This window comes from Gorilla gorilla, chromosome 5 (assembly GCF_029281585.2).
Source record: "Gorilla gorilla gorilla isolate KB3781 chromosome 5, NHGRI_mGorGor1-v2.1_pri, whole genome shotgun sequence".
Taxonomy (NCBI): domain Eukaryota; kingdom Metazoa; phylum Chordata; class Mammalia; order Primates; family Hominidae; genus Gorilla; species Gorilla gorilla.
The window spans coordinates 150,236,346-150,258,182 of record NC_073229.2 but is presented as its reverse complement, the minus strand read 5'-3'; the positions used below and the strand labels follow the sequence as shown (position 1 = coordinate 150,258,182).

At 39.8% G+C, this 21,837-nt stretch overlaps 1 protein-coding gene across 2 annotated transcripts in view; it reads right to left on the bottom strand.

Annotated features, from left to right (window-relative positions):
- Positions 1–1,178: 1,178 nt before the first annotated feature.
- Positions 1,179–21,837, bottom strand: part of TRMT11 (tRNA methyltransferase 11 homolog) — a 91,016-nt gene continuing 70,357 nt past the window's right edge. Inside the window, exon 15 of one of the 2 annotated variants that reach the window (XR_008681071.2) lies at positions 1,179–1,196. The gene's annotated coding sequence lies outside the window, so the exon portion shown is untranslated. Of the gene's footprint in view, positions 1,197–17,993; positions 18,966–21,837 lie in introns of those variants that run through there. The other variant, XR_010134363.1, reaches the window with a different exon arrangement.

The following is a 21,837-nucleotide window of genomic DNA, read 5'->3' as shown; positions in this document are numbered from 1 at the left end:
AGGCGTTGCTTGATTTATTGTGTCTTATGAAATAGAAACCTCTTCACATCATGGGAATTAGTGATGGAATTTTAAAAAGAATAACAAAATGAAATCAGGAACGGAAGAAAAAAAATGCCTGAGTCCAACTCAAAAAAAAAAAAAAAAAAACCTTTCTAATAAAAAATGCAAACCAGATGCAGTTAGAGATGACTGATAATTAAGGATGATAAATGACTAATGTTTTCTATTGAATTACCAAGTGCACAGCATTGTTCCTACATGAGGGAATGATTTACATATGGCTGCTGGGCTATCTTTTCGCCTAAATTTGATTTCACAGGCAATTTTCCCATTCTCAAAGTGCCCTCTCTCTCCCAGAGTCTTGCATTTCCCTCAGGAAAGTGACTCTTACCTTTCAGAGGTCTCTTTTATAAGAATGGATGGGCTAGATTGTGAGTAAATATTCTCTCCAATGAGCATAAAATTTATGTAATGAAGCCACAGTAAGTAGAATACAAACCCTGTTTCCTCAGCGGGGTGATGCATTAGCACAGAGCTACCCATATTCCCAAACCCCAGTCTGTCTTGAAACTAAGGATGTGTCTTGTTCAGCAGGGGGATAGGTGCACAGTCTATGATTAAGCATTTCTTTAAAGCCCAGAAGGATCTCTGACTCTCACCATATTTATGATTGCAGCCTCTTTTCTGAGAGTTCTAGTCTGTGCCACACAACTTATTATTAATAATATACTGATTTTTACTAGTAACAATTGCTTAATCTATACTAACATTATCTCACCAAACTAGGTTGTGAAAAAGGTAGAGACTGGATATGCTGCCTGCATTCACTTAATGTAGCACGAAGAATATCCTCAACAGATACTCAATGATTGGTTGACAACAGATGTTGTTTTAACATGATCACTAGGATTATAATTGATTAGGATTATAAATTGTCTGGGCGTGGTGGCTCATGCCTGTAGTCCCAGTTCTTTGGGAGGCTGAGGCAGGCAGATTACTTGAGGTAATCTGTGTTCCAGATAGAGGTTTCCAGTAAATGTTGACAGAATTAGATGAAAGAAATTACACAAGAAAGGAACGTGATCTCTTGGAGCCTCTTATCTCCTTTGTGTGTCCACGTGCCTTGTTTGATTTTCTAGTCACACTCTTTCAAAGCCCAGTTGTTGCACATCTGGAACAGGGCAGGTTGGATGCTGTAGTGATGACAAAGTTAAAGGAAAGTCACTCTTCAGTTCAGCATCAGACAGCCAAATTGCTCTGTTAGTTTTACATGTAAAAATTGGCCCCAGCTGCTCCAACTTCTTTTGGCTCCTGATTTAGAACACTAAATAAAGACAAATAATTAATCAGCCCATTGGAAAGAAAGTAAACAAATGTCATGTGATTTAGGGACTGAGGTTGCAATAGTTTGGGTCACCAGAAAGTTATTGCATATCTTCTTTCAGACTTTTCTTGTGAAGTGTTGGGTTAAATAGGGTAACTGAGCCAAATCCCCTGAAACACTCCACAGAGTTTGGATCTGGCTGTGGGATCTATGTCTTTATGCTGCCATGGCCAGAGAAAACATTACTCAGATTGACTTTTGATATTTGCAAAACCTTCTATTGACTAATAGTCTGGTTTTTGTGGAGATGATCAGAATAGAGGGGAGTCTCTCCCTTAATATTCTACAAGCTTTTTTTCTATTTGATTCCTCACAGGTGGAAATGATTAGCTGCCAAAATTAAATCCATTTTAATTCAGGTAGTAATTAGCTGACTGCTAATTAAAAAAACTCTACAATGGTTGAACTAGGGTTAGGAGAGACACACACAGGACATTAGACATTTTTTATTTATATGGTAACTGTACCATAAAAGCAACAATTCTACCATGTAAAGGTAGAGGCTATAATCAGTACTTTTTTAGGCAATGGGTAGTTATTTGAGTTTAGAGACAAAGGAGTGAAAGGATGGTGTTTTGAAGTTTTGTGGAGTGAAAACCGCTAGCTCATCTTTTTTATTTGCAAATTGCAGAAATCCAACTCAACCTAGTTCAAACTAAAGGAATACCTGGCTGGCATAATTGAGGAAGTCAAGATAGGAACTGGCAGTGCTTGATCCAAAGGTTCTATCTATCAATGCCATCCAAATTATCTCTTTTCTCTCGGCTCAATGGTCTCTTCATTTTCAAAAGGACACATTCACTGATGGCATTATATGGGCACAATTATTGTCACATAGGCAGATATGGCCCCGCCCTTCTGTCCTACAATGATCTCTGGTTGGTCAGGTATAGGGCACATGCCCAGCCCAGGGAACAGTCAAGCCAGACTATAAGAGCTGTAATTGGGAGACAGACAGTTCTCATAAGGAAATGTGGGTTCTGCTACTAGAAAAGATAGAAGACATCACTACTCGTATCCTTGTATCCTGTTTCTCCCTACCTCCCACCCCCAACCCCCCACAACCTACTAACCTTAATAGCACACTAAGTAGAAAAAGGGGATGCATACAATTCTAGTTGACAAAAATATAGTGGCAGAAGCAGTTAATGTTCACTAACCATATGCATACTCATAAAATACATTTCCCAGCCTCCCCTGCAGTTCCTTGGGGCCCTGTGATTAGATCTGGCCAAATATGCTGAACCACAGCGACACATGTCACTTCTGGGCTAAGGCAGTTAAAGGCCATGTGCCTTTTCCACCTTCCCTCTCCTTTGCAACCATGACCTTGGAGAATCTATGGTCCAGATGGATGGACAAACTGGACCCACATGAGCAAAAAATAAACTTTATTTGAGTGGGAAACTTGGGGATTTGTCTGTTGCAGCAGCTAGAGGTAATTACCTTCACTACAATATTACCATTTCTCAGCAGCCTGTATCAGTCCATTCTCACATTACTATAAAGATCTACCTGAGACTGCATAATTTATAAAGAAAAGAGGTTTAATTGGCTCATGGTTCCACAGGCTGTACAGGAAGCATGACTGCGGAGGCCTCAGGAAACTTACAATCATGGAGGAAGGCAAAGGGGAAGCAGGCAAGCACCACGTGGCTGGAGCAGGGGGAAGAGAGATAAGTGGGGGAGGGAGGCTGCTACACACTTTTAAACAATCAGATCTCATGAGAACTCACTCACTATCACGAGAATAGCAAGGGGGAAATCCGTCCCCATGATCCAATCACCTCCCACCAGGCCCCTCCTCCAACACTGGGGATTACAATTCAACATGAGATTGGGGCGGGGACACAAATCCAAGCCATTTCACAGCCCCTGCAGAGCAATAAGAACTAGCAGTTAAATAAAACCTTATTTATGGATCTCACATAGTTATTTCAATGTAAAGACTTCTTTACATTGACACTTTCCTTTAATAAGAGAGTGAAAAGCAGTTGTTTCAAGGTATCCTGCATGTGTCTTCCTGATTAATTTGCAGACAATATGTGTTTTTCTTACACAGAGCACTTAATTGGCATTTAGAACACAATAGCAGAAACTCGACACCCTGAAAAGGATGTTCAGCTTATGTTAAAATGATTTTTTGAGGTCTTATGAGAACTTTTCTAAAATGTATTATTTATCTATCAACTATTATTTTTTAAAAATTAATAAAAATTGTGCAGACGGAAGACAATCATGAAAATCAATTATTTTTATATACTTCAATAAATTAAAAAATGAACTGAATGAATACTGACTTTTAGATTTTTTTCTGACAGCTAGTCTTGAAAATAATTGTTTAATTATTTGTTCTTTTTATTTCCTTTTTTTCCCTAAAGTCTGATGCGGGCAGGATCCAGTTCACTGAGGATTCTGGTGAATTAAGTAAGTTACTATTTACATAGGTTTCATTGAAATAAAAAATTGAGACTTTGTCATTTTGGATGCACGTTCTGTCTGATTGAGGAAAATAACACATAAAAAAATTCTTAAGAAAAAAAGCGTGACAAAGATATTTTACACTAAGAATGTAGAAAAACAGACACTGCCCCATGGCCTAACTAGCAAAAATAATAAAAAGCTAACTCCTAGGCCCTAGTGTCTTTTCTCTCCATTTGAATGGCCTTCTTGGTAATTTTTTTTAGCTCTAGGTGGTTATTTAAAATATTTGAGCTTAGATATTTCCACACCTACCCCAAGAAGTCTACCTTGATGACAAAAGTCTAGATATAACTTATTTATTCAACAAATATCATGCTCCTGTCAGAAGAAACAAAACCTGTGCCCTGTGCTTAAGAAAGCTTCAGTCCAATGCTATCCAGCGGTTATGGGTAACAAGAAGTGCTTTGAGAGCATTAAACACAGAGACACATACAGGAGTTGGAGAAGGCATCCCTGAGGGAAACAATACCTCAGCATTGTCCTCGGTGTTTCATATTGTTCACTATTAAATTATTTGTTAAGGAGAAATACTGATATTCCTAATATTAATATCCAAAAGAATCTCCTGGAATGATATGGTTTGGCTACGCCCCCACTCAGATCTCATCTGGAACTGTAGTTTCCATAATCCCCACGTGTCATGGGAGGGACCTGGTGGGAGGTCATTTAATCTTAGAGGTGGTTACCCTCATGCTGTTCTCATGATAGTGAGTTCTCACGAGATTTGATGGTTTTATAAGGGGCTTTACCCCCTTTGCTGGGCGCTTCTCCTTGCTGCTGCCATGTGAAGAAGGAGGTGTTTGCTTCCCCTTCTGCCATGACTGTAAGTTTTTGAGGCCTCCCCAGCCATGCTGAACTGTGAGTCAACTAAACATATTTCCTTTATAAATTACCCAGTCTTGGGTATGTCTTTATTTGCAGCGTGAGAACAGACTAATAAACAGAGTCCTCCCTAAGACACTGAAAAATAATATAACATACTTATAAGAATCACAAAAGTACCTTGGCTTACTATATAACTAGTCAACTTTTTGATATCCACTGACTGTAATAGAGGACTAAAAAAAAAACTAGGAACAATTTTATATTCATGTCACATGAATTGTTTGATTACTAGGTAAGTAACTATTCCAAAGTGGTTTCATGTTGTGACTTTGTGATTTAAATATCCGTTTGAGAATGGATAACAAGAGTGGGTCACACATAATTTCCCATTAACGGACTCCATTAAGTTAAAAAAAAAGTAATTTTCCCTGACACTTAAAAATTAAAAATGGAATTATCAATATGTATTTGGCGTGCTGCATTCAATGATTTAGACTGTATTTTCCAAGAGAAAAGAGTTCAATAGTCTCTCTCTTTTTGGTAGTCTCTCATTGTAGTAGTCATAAGGACAGCAGAGACTGTAGGAGTGCACTCATTCTCCTGGGCTCAGAGTGGACAATGCTCCATCTGTAGTGGTACTCAACTTGGGCTCACAGTGTATCTGCTATAATATAAAGCTGCATTTCCAATTGCATTTGACACCTGGCCATTGATAACTACAGGGAAAATGCCTTTCACAGAGGCATAGTGCTAGAAAGTTGCTCCTAGAAATCTTGGTCAGGGGATCACTAAAATTCAAGTAGGATCTTCCATAATCTGAATCCCAAAGATTGCATCATTTCATGTAACTTTTGTGAAGATTAAAGAAGACAAATATTTGTTTTCCAACTCTGTTGAAATCCTAAGACACACTGCTATGGACCGAATGTTTGTGTCCCCCAACCAAAATCCATATGTTGAAGTCTGAATTCCAACTGTGATGGTTTTGAAGGTGAGGGTCTTTGGGAGGTAATTAGATCATGAGGGTGGAACATTCATGAATGGAATTAGTGTCCTTATAAGAAGAAACATAAGAGAGAGGATCTCTGCTCTCTGCCATGTGAGGATACAATAAGACACATCTGCAAGCCAGGAAGAAGGTTGTCACCATAAACCAGATCTGCTGGCACCTAGATCTTGGACTTTCCAGCCTCCAGAACTGTGAGGAATAAATTTGTGTTATTTAAGCTACCCAGTATGCGATATTGTTATAGCAGCCTGAACTGAACTAAGATACACATATAAAATGTAATTGTTCTGATTATTTTTATATACTCAATATATGCTATTTTACAGACGAGCTCTTGGTATCAAGTTTAAGTTGTAATTTTCAACTCAGTAAGCATTTTTTGAACACCTACCATACTCAAGACATTCTGTTAGGTGCTGTGGAATCCACAAAGATAAGAACACAAGCATGGGATTTGCAGAAATAACACCGATTTCCTTTCATAATACAAGTGCTGAAAGAAAATATCAAACCACAATATGCTGCGCTCAATGTTGGGGCTTTTACATTCATATGAGGATCAGACTCAGAAGCATGTGTTCTATGACCTTATGCTAAAGGGCAGCATTAGTTCAACTTCAGAGCTCCCTAGAAATAGAAAATGCCCACCAATTTTTCAGGAAAAGCAAATCCTACTCAAACTGGAAGGAACATTGAGTAAATATTTTTGTCAGCTGGGATCCTAGTAGATGCTGTTAACTATATCACAGTGGCTCTCAGTGGTTTCTAAACCTGCTCTGAACTAGGTGCAAGTGATTCAAGGAGACAGAGCCATGAAGTGCTCAATCACACAGCTAGTTAGCACTGAGCTCAGATTGAAGTCAGACCCTCAAAATTTGGTGGCAGCAGCATCAGCATCATCTGAGAAGTTGTCAGAAATGCAAATCTCTGGCTCCATCCAAGACCTACTAACTCTGATACTCTGAGCTGGGGCATAGCTATCTGTGTTGTAAAGAACCCTCGAGATGATTCTGATCCATGTTAAAGTTTGAGTATCATTGATATACCATGACATGGAGGAGATTTTAGCTGAGATTTGATTTTCTGAAACTGTTCTGACACTACAACTCAATGCTAAAGGACAATTGTAGTGTGACTTCTAATCCCACATTCTTCTTCCCAATTCTTGGAAGAGTTCACTTTAGCTCCTGAGAGGAAAAAAAAAAAAAGCAAACCCATTTACTCTCTCACTGATCATCGTGCCAGCTTATATTCTTAGAACCAGGCCTGCATTGAATTATCTAAAAAGATCTTAAAGATCTTTAATATTCCACCAACACATGGGAAAATAAACCACTGACAATGTGTCAATGCCTTTTGTTTTTGTTTTTGTTTTTGCTTTGCTTTTCTCTGATTGAGTTACTGAAAACAATTTATAGCTTTTATAATCCCAAGCTCTGTGGACTTACAGGAGATCTACTAAAAATGTCATAAACTCAAAGCAATTTGGTAAACAAAAAAATAAAAATAAAAAGAATTCAAGCCAGGACATGAATGCCAATGGCCCAAGTGGTTTATGATTAAAACACGACGTCGACTTTTTCATGATTTTTACAGCTAATTAGAAAGATTTATCAGCATCCAAAAGACGCACCCCCACCCCCCCAAGGAAACAGGGCTGCATACAGTGATTAATGATAACCAGTTTTCACTGAGAGTGGAAAACTACTGCACTCCAAAGGCTCACGTGTGGAAAGAGAAGAACTGTTACTTCTGAAGGAAAGAACTGATCAGAGTTGAGGGCGTAAGAAGGCCATACATGACACTCACTTGCTCCCTTCTTCCACATGTTCGTCATGACCAGCTCAGGTCCCACCAACTCCGAAAAGCCTTCCTCACTGACCTTTTCTTTCCTTCTCCTACAGTCAAAATCACTGTGGCCTGCCAGGCACAGCGAATGGCGTCGTGGCTGGGAGTCAGACCAGTCTGACTCTTCACTTGGTAAGTGTGTGCTGTTGGGCAAGCTCTTAATCTCTGTAAACCTCAGTTTCCCCATCTGTAAAAATATGGTGAATACTACTACTGACATCATAGAATTGTTATTTTCAGAATTAAATGAGATGACATATTTAAGTTGCTTGGCACATTGTTTCAGTAAATGCTGAATACATGGTGCTATTATATTCTCATTATTGCTCACATTTGGTTTATGTAGGATGTTGTCATTAACTAGATGTACATTTCTGGAGAATAAGTAGTAGGTCTGTGACTTTTTGATATGAAAGAAAGGCAGAAGAAAAGAGAGGGAAGGAGAGAAAACCACTCAAAACCCTCCCACTAACGGGATGATTCCTGGAATTCTGCCTATGGAGTTTTATTTCTTCATTTCAGGTTTCTGATCTCATGAGTCCATCTGATTTTGCAAATATTTCTCCCTTAGGATGAATGTAAAATCTGAGAGTCATTTTTATTCAAGTTTGGAGAAAGAGAAATGTGTGAGAGTAGCAGGTATATGGGAGGGGGCAAAACGAAAGACAAGAAGAGAAGAGGGTGTCTGTGCTGCAAAGTCAAGTCTAGCACACTGCCGAAGTTCTCTGAACTCTCACCACTCACAGCAAACCGGAAACCACTATAGGAACCAACTAGTCTCTTGATCCTGATATGGGAGTCCCAGAAAGAAAGCCAAAAAGTGAAAATTCCTTGGTTCTCTGATGGGAAGCACACCTCAAGCACTGTCTCCAGATACTTATCTCTTTCCTGCATTTAGTTTCTATCCAGAGAAATCAGAAAAGGAAAGGTAGCCCATGGCTACTACTTAATGTGTCATTTGTATGTTTGGTTTTATTTTGATTCATGTCATTCTGCTTTCACAGGACCCTCTAACTGCTCCAAACCCTCCCCGGGAGACCAGTTGGAAAGTAGCCATATCTTAACTCTTCTATGTGACCCTTCAAAAGTAAGGGTGATTTTAAAGGACATTTCTGCTGACAGATTCTCATTTCTTTCAATAAACCTAAAAAAAAAAAAAAAACCTTCATCTACAGAAACCAAAGGTATCACTACTGTCAACCTCTCACATCATATCCACAGTTACTGTCTTGAAAAACAAAAGGAAAAGTGTTCCTTCAAAGTCTCCAATAACCAGAGAAGATGATGCCTCTGAAGGCTGGCAAGTCCCAGATGACATGGTCTGAAAACAGAAACACTCTGCTGGCGGCAGCAACTGGAGAGGCGCCAACATGAAGCTGTTAACAAAGGGGAGTTAGGATAACACGCAGCTTCCCAGCTTGATGACTGTTTCCAAGTGCATGGCTCGGACAAGGGTCTGACAGCAAAACCAGGCATAATTCAGTGTTGGAGTTTTGTTGTTTTGTTTGAGAAGCTGACTTCATTAAAAAATAATAATAATAAAGAAAAAGAAAGAAAAAAAAAAGAAAAGAAAACGAGATAGAAACCAGAGACACCAAAATGATTATTGCTTTGGGGATATTTTCAGAATTTTCCCAGAAACAGTAAAGCTAATGCAGGGCACAGTCAATAGACATTTGTTCTGGTGGTGTTCACAGCTTTGTCTCCTTGGCATCATGGACAACATGGCAGAGCCAAAAGAATTTCCTTTCCCTGATCACAAACTCCAAAGCCATTGGTCTACTGCTGTTGTAGCATGTGGCCCAACATTTATGGCCTGGTTCAGCTGTGTGCTTAGTCAAGCACAGCCTTACAGGTGGTTAAGGCAAAGCCAAGGAACGGAAGGAGGTCAGTTATTTACTGAGCATCTTCTGTGACTTGGTATTGTTTGGGGCTTCATTCCTTCAATCATCATGGAACCAAAATGATTGGATTTCCTCAGCTTCAAGGTGTATACCCTGGTACCCTAAATTATAAAGAGCAGATGGCTTTCAAGCCTGGACAACTGCTGGCCCAAAGGTTAGTTCCTACAAAAACCAATGCCAGACTTCTGTTACAGCCATCATTTCTAGAGTGCACCTGAACTTGGTAGACCGGGCATATTGTCACTCACTAAGTAAGAAGAAATAATCTTTTTGGGATTCACTTAGTAAAAAAACGGAAAGAAAAAAAGATGGATACAGAAAGTCGAAATTCAAACATATTTTGTGGGACTTGGTTTTAAAATTTATAGGAAAATGCAAAGAGTTAAGAATAGCCGATACGCTCTTGAATGAAAAGGAAAAATAAGAAAAGGTAGGATGACTTGCCTAGACAGATATAAAATATCAAATCACATCTAAAGTTACAATGATTAAAACAATGTGGTATTGGCACAAAGATGTACTATTGTATTGATGGAATAAGAAACAAAGCCTTAAAACAGACCCATGCATAAACTGATAATGACTTATGCCAAAGATGGCACTGCCAAGCAGTGGGACATAGATGATGTTGACATCCCTAACTCACACCACACATTAAAATTACCTCCAAATGAACCACAGATCTAAATAAACCTGAAAGGCAAAACAACAAACTTCCTAGAAGATAACATAGGAGATTATATATAACTTCACGACCTGAGTCAAGAGAATACAGTATTTCTTAAACAAAACACAAAAAGGTTCTCACCATAAAGGAAAAATAATGTTTAACTGCCACAAAAATGAAAACTTCTGCTTACCAGACAGTATTATTAAATGAGTAAAAAGCTATAATACAAGTAGAAGAAAGGCTCATATGCAGAATATTTTTTAAAAACTCTTATGAAACAATAAAAAATGATGGACAATCCAATAGAAAAATGAGCCAAAGACTTTAAAAGACACATCACATAAGAAGAAATCCAAATGATCTATACACATGGGAAGAGGTTCTCATCATTAGGAGTCAGAAAAATAAAAATTATAAGCAGTAAGTGATGATTACACAATTCTGTGGATATGATAAAAACTAACATGCTAAAGAGTTGTACATTTTAAATGCATGAATTGTATGGCATGGAAACAGTATCTTATTAAAGCTATTATTTTTAAAAAACACAAGCAAAAGTAGTGTACACCTACCTACTCAAATGAACAAAATTTAAAGATTGCGTCAGTCAGAATGTGGAGCAATTAAAACTCTTAACCACTCCTGATGGGAGTGTAAATTGGCACAACCACTTTGGAAAATAATTTGGCATAATTCATTAAAGTAGAAAATAGAGATACTTTATGTATGATCTAACAAGTAAATTCTGAGGTATCAACCCAACCAAATGCACATGTATGTTCACCAGGAAACATGTAAAAGAATGTTTACAGCAATATTATTCATGAATGCCAAAAACTAGAAAAATGTAAATGTCCATCATCACTAGAATGGATACAAATCTTAAACTACAGTATAGTCACACAGTAAAATCCCACACAACAAAGAACATGAACAAACTTCAGCTAGAAGCAACAATATAAATGAATCTTCAAAACTGTTGAGCAAAATAAGCAGCTAAACTCTGTTTGAAGATGCCATCTTAAGTGGTAAAACTATATGGGTAAGCAATGAAGGATTATCTAAAAGTCAAGATATTGCTTACACTTAAAAGGCACAGAGGTGATTCTGAAGTAGCACTTTGGCAATACTGTATTCTATTTCTTGATCTAAGTGGTGATTACATGAGGTTAACTTTGTGACAATTTATTGAGCAATAGGCATATTTTATGCAATTTACTGGCAAAACAACTTTTTTTTTTTTTTTTTTTGAGAAGGAGTCTCACTCTGTCGCCCAGGCTGGAGTGCAATGGCACAGTCTCGGCAGCAATTCTCCTGCCTCAGCCTCCTGAATAGCTGTGATTACAGGCGCACACCACCATAACTGGCTAACTTTTGTATTTTTATTAGAGACAGCGTTTCACCATGTTGGTCAGGCTGGTCTCAAACTCCTGACCTCATGATCCGCCTGCCTCGGCCTACAGAAGTGCTGGGATTACAGGCGTGAGCCACTGTGCCCGGGCCTTATTTTTTTTTTTTTTTTTAAGTCATGAATGAAGTTGGTCAGTTGCCCAGCATTGCAGCCATTAAGCAATTCACCCTTGTTTTTCACTGTGGCTAAAATCCAAACACCAATGTCCTGGCTGGCTGGGTGGATGGCACCCCCCAAGCCTCATCACTGATAAGCCATGTGACTTGTCCACTGCCCTGCCCTCAGGACAAGTGTAACAATTCACCTAGGGCTTACAAGCATCTCTAGGCAAAGGAATGGAGTATCCTGACTACAGGGTTATAACTCAGCCCGTGTTACAGACTACATAATTGTGTCTCCCCAGAATTTATGTTAAAACCCCAACCCCCAATGGGATGGTTTCAGAGGTGGGGCTTTTGAGAGTTAAATGAGGTCATGAGGGTGGGGCCCCCATGATAGGATTAGCGTCCCTGTGAGAAGAGAAACAGGTTAGAGCTCCCTCTCCCATCTTCCCTCTCGACATACATACATGCACCAAGAAAGGCCATATGAGGACATAACAAAGAGTGCCCTTCCCAAGAACTCAGCCATGCTGGCATCCTGATCTTGGACATCCAGCTTCTAGAACGGTAAGGAATGGGTATTTGTTGTTGATGTCACTTGGTCCATAGTATTCTGTTATGGCAGCCCAAACTGAGTGACAGTCCATGTAAGGCCACACCCAAAGGGCCTGGACTTGTGATTCACTCACAGCCAGGCCCAGACAGGATGAGTTCTGACCCCACAGGATCCAGCCACATCCTGGCCTGGAGGCAGAGGTCAGCTTTGGTCCTGGCGCTCAAAGTGAGTTTCTTCTAGAGGGTTTCCTTGCTCCCCTACTTTCACAATCCAGCCTTGATCATTGCTCCCTCCAACTGTCAAACAAAGGAAAGGGTCTGAACCCTAGTGCCTTTCCCTAAGAAGCCTCTGCTCCCATGCAAATGTAAATAGCTATGCAGGCACCGAGGATATTCCCAACTTTGTCTAGCAGCATTTGAGCTCCGGTTTTCTATAGTCTGAGCATCTGTCTCAGCAACTGTCCTTTTATGATCATGATAAATTCACGATAGGTACTATTATTTTCATTGTACACGTGAAGGACAACTTCAGTCTACAGTCATACCACCCTGAACGCTCCCAATCTCATCTGAAGGACAACATCAGAGAAACAAAGCAACTTGCCCAAGACTATACAGCTAAAGAATAGTAATAATATAATTTCTGTTATTATCTATTGAGTACTTGCTATGTATCAGGCACTGTTTTAAATACTTTGCAAGTATTCATTTTATAATACTTCCCACAATCCTAGGAGATAAGTACTTCTATTATTCCCATTTCACAATTAAGAAAATTGAGGCACAGAGAAACTGTCATTTTCTCAAGATCGTAATAATTAATGAATGAAGGAGTCAAGAAATGAACCAAGGTTGCTTAACCACAAACTTTAGCCAGCAGTTCCCCAGAATTAAAGTGTAGGTTATAAGGTTTTGAAGTTTGAAATCTCCAGATGCACCAAATGCAGGTCACTACCAGTGAGTGAAACACGAAGAGGGTATCCTACATGCTGCCTGAAGGCGTGGCTCTCTGTGGTTGCCTCTCAGCCTGCAGGACTCAGCTCCCCACTCCAGCCCTGCCTCGTCATCGTGGCAGGAGTTCTCCAGCAGTGGACATGTGATAGAAGAACAAGATTATTTGACCAATTATCTTCTCTCCTTTACACTACTCTAGCTAACATATTCCCTTTTTAGTAGGTAGACTTGTTGAACTACGTACCTAACAATAAAAGAAAAAGTTTCATATTCAGTTCTCTGGTTTTTTAGCTCTCATTTTCACAGGCAAATGGTTCACGTTTTGTGAGTGAGATATTATCCGGTAGCTCTATACACTTCTGCTGATAAGGACTCAGCTGTGAATGGAAATGCTCCTAGACTCAAAGCAGGATCACCAACGCTGCCTGGGGGATCAGCTCACACATCTAAAGTAAAAGCAGTTTCTGTTCTAGTATTAAGTAATTACAGCTAATTATACTTTTTAATGATCCTTGCTCCACACCAGAAGGTTCTAACTAAACAAACATAAAACAAGGCTGCTAAACAAATGATTAAGATGTGGAACATAAGACAAAAACCACCTCTGGGTGGAACAAATTATCACAGATTTTTAAAGTAAACATTGACCTTAGGATAAATCTGCAGCCTAAGAGCTGTCTCCTTCCTTTTCAATGAATCTGGGCCTAACTTACATGATTTTTTTTTGGCCTACAGAAACCCTGTGTCTGACCTGGTATTTGCACTTTATGGTTTGGGCGTTTTTATCTTGCCATAAATTGTCATGGTTATTAAATACAGTTTCAAAATTGTCTCTAATCTTTCGTGGTGACTTTTTTTTTTTATCTTGGAGGCAAATTAATTTTTTCCTGTGAGACTGTCTTTCCAGTTCAGAATGCAAGTCAGTCAGGAAATGTGATCTAATAGCTCCTGCCTCACTTACCCTTACACAGCCTCAATCCAGGAGCCCAAGGCTCTTGGCTACCCCAGCAGCTGTGTATTACATTTATTTGAATCCTATTTTGAGAATAGAAGGTACTAATCCTTCTGGAGCTGTTTACAAGTGCTTAAAGGGGTCCACAGAGCTGTGGTTTAATCCACGGTATCGGTCAGCTCACAGGCAGATTTTCAGAGACATGTGGGCTGCCCTCAGACACATCAGAGGTCAAGGGTCCCAAATTGTTGCATGTGCGCTTTCTCCCTCCACCCCATGCCCATCTTTGCTCATGAGTCAGAACCAACACTCAGAGCTCACCCCCATCTTCTCCCTCTCTCCCCCAGTGCTCACGAGCCTACCATTCTCCTAACTTCTCCTCACCAAAGGTTGCCAACCTCTAGCTCCTTCTAATCCACTGACTGAAGGAACCCTGCAATGGCAGCTTCAGAAATGTAAGATGCCAAATCATATTGTAGGACACAGCCACATCAGTGACATGGCCTTGCTCCTCCTGTGGTCCTTCCTCGGCCCACTTCCCTGTTTTGATCCAACATCCCATGCCTCACTCTTGCTCCTAGATCTCCGACCCCAGTCCCACTCTGATGACACATTCAAGCTTCAGACCCAGAAGTCTCGGATCCTCCCAGATTTCTACCCTGGGCTGTAAAAGCTTTTGCTCACTGATTGTTTATTTTTCCATGGCTCAGAGTGATTTACAAAGTCATTAGGAATGACAACTTCTGTCTAGAGACCCTTGCCTCTCAAAGCATGGCCCATGAATCAGCAGCAGCTGGCTTCACCTCCAAGCATGACGGAAACAGAGAATCTCAGGCTTCACCTCAGACCCATCTGTAATTTCACAAGATCCCCAGGGGATTCGTCTGCACATTAACATTTGAGAAGCTCTGGTCTAGAAAGTAGAAATGTCTGTTGTAACACAAAGTTTAACTTATCCTTTTAGAAAAAAATCTCCAACTGTAAGATCTCTTCACAAAATCAAACAGAACTGTTACAGAAACATTTTCTTAATTTAAGTTCCATTGAATTTGGTTAATTAAAAATAAAACCTAGTAAGACTTTTCCCACATTCTTAGGGAAATTTAGTTTTTCTATACTACTCTGCATGGTACAACATGGTATAGTCTGGATATCTAAACTTTAACATATCTTCTCATATTAATTGATGCACAAAGCCCACTGAGTCCGTATTTTGAACCAAAAATAGCCTTTTCCTTTTTTCATGTTATAAAAGCAAAATGTATCTGATAGAAAAATCATAAAATACATATCACTAGAATGAAATAAACAAGTTAATAAAATAAAATAAAGCAAAACTACTCAGAGATAACTATATGACATTGGAATACTTTCACTTATATGTAACATTATTATAAATAACGGATTATAAAATGTGATCACATGATATATACCCTTTATTATTTATCTATTATGAAACATGTCCAATAAATATTAATTTATGATATTGTTTAATGGCTGAAGAGTACTGATGATACAGGATATTAAATCAGCCAGTGTTTCACCAGAATCCATTGCCATCCTTTTCCAAAGGCATTTTGAAAACAGGATAGGAGCCATATGTTAGTTGTTCTTGAGGCTTGATTCAATTTATTTTTTATAAGGCAGTATTATTTATTCATTTAGCAAATTTATATCAGCTTCAGTCCTTTACATTCACTAATAAAAAATAAAGAAACACATTTACGGGAAAGGTGTGAATTTTTATGCCGCTCTATGAATAATAAAACTAAAAACCTGTCAACTAAGTAATATCTTTTGACAGTCATTAAGTGGATTAGCCTGTATTAACATTGCTATTTTCCATATGATAGATTGATAAGTTATTCATTCATGTGTTCTATTTGATTTGGGGCCAATTTTCAACTCACTTGGATGTTCTAAGAGCACCTGAAGACCTAAGTCCTAGGTTTAAAAGCTAAAATAAAACCACACCAAAGTTAAGTTTGAAGTTGCCACGAAAGTAGGCTACCTATATCCTGATGATTATTAATCAATATTAGTCTTTTCACAGATATATACATATTACAATAAAGTACCTCAAGGCAAGGGAGAAAACCTGTAAATAAAATTGGAACAATCACAAAGTGTAAAGTTGTAGTGATTCAAAAGTGTCCTCCCTCTATGCCTTAAGAACAAAATTGGTATTTTTCCACAACATGAACTATATTTCGATTCCTTTGCTCAGCTACGATTCTTTGGTTTGAATCAACAGAAAGAGATCCTGGTTGCCTTAGGCAAATAAAAATGAAAAATATTGGCCAGGCATGGTGGCTCACACCTGTAATCGCAGCACTTTGGGCTGCCAAGGTGGACGGATCTCTTGAGGCCAGGAGTTAGAGACAAGCCTAACATAGTAAAACCTCATCTCTATCAAAAAAAATAGAAAATACAAAAATTAGCCAAGCGTGGCAGCGTGCACCTGTAGTCCCAGCTATTCAAGAGGCTGAGGTGGGATCCATTGAGCCAAGGAAGTAGAGGTTGCAGTGAGCTGTGATGATGCCACTGCCCTCCAGCCTGGGTGAGAGAAGGAGATCCTGTCTCAAAACTGAAAAAGACTGGATATAGGCTAGCATAAAGGAAAAGCTGAAGAGCCAGGTCTTGGGCAGGATGGTGATCCAGAAGCTCTGGGATTGAGGCAGGAAATGGTCCTTTCAGCTAGCATGCTACAGCAAATGAGCTTCATCAGAGGGTGTCCAGTTAACCTCACTTTGGAGGGGCCATCGGAGGAGAGAGGACTATATGAGACAGCTCCACCAGCCTGCTGGCTTCTGACGAGGAAGGTGCCATTACCAAATGAAGGAGAAATAGGCACCTGGGCAGATAACAGCAACAGTCAGTATTTTCTAATGTCAGATTGAACTGTTTACAGGTATTAATAGCTAAAAAAAAAAAAAAAAAAAAAATTGACTGATCCTTAATTCATTCTGAAAACTGTCATGCAAGTAGAAAGTAAGGAAGCCTGTGAATTTAAAACAGCAATTTACTGAGAGGCAAGACAAATGATTTCAGAGAAAGCAGGCCATTTTACTTTAAATAAACAAATAATTCACCTAAATAACAAAAGTTTAAGAACTATATTAATGACTTTAGCTATCTTTCTTCTCTGCCAGCAGACAACAGCTGTAGCATGTGTGGTATCTTGTTTTGAGTTGGGAACCATATTTCCCAGATTGTAACATCCATAGAAATCACCCCGGCATCTTGTTAAAATAAAGATTCTGCTTTGGCAGGTCTGATGTGGGGCCTGAGATCCTGCATTCCTAAAAAGCTCCGGGGCTTCAGATGTGCTGGTCCATAGCCAACACTTTGAATAGCCAAGTACAGGAGGACTGAGACTCTGCTCCCGTGGGGATCTGTGATTCTCCCCTTCTGTTATGCGGGCCCTCTTTTAGCCACTGTACTTCTCACCAGCACTTCCAGTTCCTGGAAACCACTTGCCTTTTGGCAACTCTTAGAAAGATTTGATGGGGAAGGAAGTTGAAACTGCCCACTCCAATAAGTTTTGTGTATTTCACTCATGCCAGTGATCCCATATCCCTGAGCACAGAAACTACATAAACAATGCATTTGTTCTCTGATCTAAAAGCAAACAACAAGAAGTCTATGTTGTGTTCTCAAAATGCTGCAAGACTCAGAAATCTAATATAGTGACTTACCCCTAGCCCTTCACATGGGGCACTGTTCTGTCATCAGGGTTGGGGGATTCATTTCTCAATCAAAAGAAAAAAGAAGAAACTTTGAAACTCAGCTATTGTGTGCCTTCTGGACAGAGCCCAGGCCTTGTCCTCACCTCCAGCAGTGACTAGCCACATCCTGTGAGCAGGGCCAACCCAGACTCTCTGGGTGCTGTGACGCCCTTTGATCTGCATTGTGTCACATACGCACTGAGTGATGGAGCCATTCGTGAATGGACTATTCTCTCTGGAGAGAGGGCAGAGTCAACAGGGCTCTTAGACTACACTTGGTCTGAGTTGCCTGAAGGAGAGGTGGGGGTACTGCAAGGCCCCTCTGGCCTTTCACTTCTCTGGTGGACAGCTTGAGCCAGAGAGCCCGTGATAAGATAAAATTTAAAAAGAAACAGCGGATGTCAGATTCTGAGGCGAAACATTATTTTTAGAGACTGTAATAGAGCAGCTATCACTTACGAGAAAACATTCCTCAATGTTGACATTTGAGTTCTTGACCTAAAATTCTGAATTGAAAAAGTCTAATAAAAATCCTGCAACCAGGTCCACCGCATGAAGAAAGGAAGAATAAAACAGAACCTGCTCATAGAGGAAAAGTTCCTGTGCTTTTCAGGTAAATCCATGGGGTTTATATACTCTTTCTCTGGTTCTTGATGGTTCTTGACAGTTCATGTTCACTAGAATGCTGGAGCATAGCAGACTAGTGACAACATCATGGTCTGCAGAAACAGTTCTTGCCCACGTTTCCATTGACCATGATTTTTATCCTTCTTTTCCTCCAGATAAATTTTCTGAGTATTTCCTCAGAGCTGTTTTTGGACGTGGTGACATGCAGTTCCATGCCAATGAAAGCCTCAGGGTTTTGTGAAGGAGGATTTAATTTCATTCAACCAGACACTATGATTAGACATTGAGATGAATGGGCCAGGGTCTTTATCCTAGAGAAACGTACTTACTGTCTAGAGGAGATGAAAGCCAATTGCTATTGATAGTAGAGTAAAACGGTCAGAAGCACAGATCTCATCAGTCAGATATAGGTTCAAATCCCACCTCCATATTACTCACTATTAAACACCTCAAGTTGCTTAAGCTTTGTGAATTTCCATTTCTTCATCTACAAAATTGATATAATAATTCCTAGGACATAAAATGGTTATGAAGATTAAAGGTCACATAAAATGCACTTATCACAATGTCAGATACTTAGCATATACTAATAATGATTAATATAAGTACTGCAGCTAAGTGAATCTCTCACTCCCAGCCTCTGCCTTCCATGAACTGCTTTTCTTGCTGGTCATGCTTTTGTTCTGTTTATAAAAGCTGCCACAGATACTCCTTTTAGCCAAATAATGCCCAGTCCAAAGTATATCAGGAGAGTAAGGAGGATCACCCTGAACAGTGTGATTTGCTCTTGGCATGCACCAACTCTGGGATCTTTCAGGGTCCAGAATCTTAGAGAGGATAGAAACTCAGAAATCTAGTAACTAACTCAGTTTATAGTAAAGCTGTTATTTGTTCCAACTCCTGGGCATTGACAGGGAGACTAAGTGTCCCAATAAAGAGTAGAGGTAGGCTGGGTGCAGTGGCTCATGCCTGTTAACCTAGCACTTTGGGAGGCCAAGGCAGAAAGATCACTTGAGGTCAGGATTCTGAGACCAGCCTGGGTAACATTGCAAGAACCTGTCTCTACAAAAAAAAAAAAAAGATAAGTAGAGAGAGAGAGAGAGAGAGAAGAGGTGCAAGGAGCCAATTCATTCTTCGATTCAGTCTCCAGGGGAATACAAGAGAATAATCTCAAAACCCAAGGCAGGCTCCTAGGCCTCTCTGAGGTATAGAGGTACAGTAACAAAATCCAGCCAGCTCAGTCATCTCCGTGGGCCCTATCCTTTTGAAATACCACTGGGGATGTATATGTCCAGGAATTTATCCATTTCTTCAAGATTTTCCAGTTTATTTGCATAGAGATGCTTACAGTATTCTCAGATGGTAGTTTGTATTTCTGTGGGATCAGCTGAGATATCCTCTTTATCATTTTTTATTGTGTCTATTTGATTCTTCTCTCTTTTCTTCTTATTAGTCTGGCTAGCAGTCTATTTATTTTGTTAATGTTTTCAAAAAACCAGCTCCTGGATTCATTGATTTTTTGATGGGTTTTTGGTGTCCCTATCTCCTTCAGTTCTTACACTGTTGGTAGGAGTGTAAATTAGTTCAACCATCGTGGAAGACAGTGTGGCGATTCCTCAAGGATCTAGAACTAGAAATACCATTTGACCCAGCCATCCCATTACTGGGTATATACCTAAAGGATTATAAATCATTCTACTATAAAGACACATGCACATGTATGTTTATTGCAGCACTGTTCACAATAGCAAAGACTTGGAACCAACCCAAATGCCTATCAATGATAGACTGGATAAAGAAAATATGGCACATATACACCATGGAATACTATGCAGCCATAAAAAAGAAGGAGTTCATGTCCTTTGCAGGGGCATGGATGAAGCTGGAAATCATCATTCTCAGCAAACTAACACAGGAACAGAAAACCAAACACCGCATGTTCTCACTCATAAGTGGGAGTTGAACAATGAGAACACATGGACACAGGGAGGGGAATATCACACACTGGGGCCCGTCGGGAGGTGGGGGGCTAGGAGTGGGATAACATTAAGAGAAATACCTAATGTAGTGTCGGGCTGATGGGTGCAGCAAACCTCCATGGCATGTGTATACCTATGTAACAATGCTGCACATTCTGCACATGTATCCCAGAACTTATATAATTGAAAAAAAAAGAAGAAAAAGAAAAAAAGAAATACCACTGGGGAGATGGAGCTGTCTAGCTAAGCCTTCCAATCCTTGCCAGCCCTTTAGCAAAGGTGCTCTAATAGAAAGACTCTGAAGACAAAGGCAATGAAGAGGTAATCTCTTAGGCCATTAGGTCTTGACCTAGGTTCCTTGAGCCCCAGTGCTGTCAAAATGCTAAAACCAACTCACACGCAGACGCCGGGTTTGACGGACTGAAGGCAGTGGTGTAGATGACACATTTTCTGTGTTTTCCTGAAGACTAATTACCGCCTAGGCAGAAGCATTTTAACTATTTTAATGGTTGCCAAACATATTACAAAGCTTCTGGTCTCAGTGAATTTCAAGCAACTTATTTAACCAAGCCTGTTTGGTTCATTGGACAGAATGATTTCTCCTCAAATTACAGAATTATAGTGTTCAGAGCTCTGATTTACATTCAACACTGACCAAAAAGCCACTAATCCCTTCCAATCAATAGGGTACTTGAAGTTTCTCTAGACATCCCCTAATAGGGCAGCTAATACAATCAGTGCCTCCAGCCAAATATCCCACCATAATTCATCGACATTGATTCTTCAAAAAGTACTGACTTTTCCCTAATACAGAGATAAGTAGCTTCAAAGATAACCTAAGACATAAGAACTCAATTCAATTCCTGGCATCAGAAAATCAAGACAACCATAGACACCATCAGATTACTTCTTGCCATGGAGGACTAGGTGAGAGGAAAGAGGAAGAGAGGAGAGCCGCAAAGGCTTGTCAACCTTGAACTCTCTCCCAGAAATCCTGCAGCTTTGCTCAGGCTGCTTTGTAAAAGAAAGATAATGCTCAAGACAAGTTTATTATTTACTGGGCCTCTGCAAATAAATAATTGTCACTTAAAAAAGGAAGAAACATACAAAAGGCATAGGCTTAGGGTTCCTTTGATAAAATTGCACCAGAGTTCACTGAACAGAAGGACATTGATCCCTTCCATAATTACTGCACCAAGAAAGCCTCAGTGGGCCCAACCCAGAGCTCCTATCTCAATAGACACAGCTTTGGGGCCAGGTGGAGGCACACAGAAGTGAAAGCCACGTTATCACCGTTCTTTGCTTCCTATCTTCTGTGGATAAAGAAGGGCTCCAGCCCCTAGCTATCAGGCCAGCTCCCCTTCACACATGCACATTTAACTGCACATCAGAGTCTGCATTCC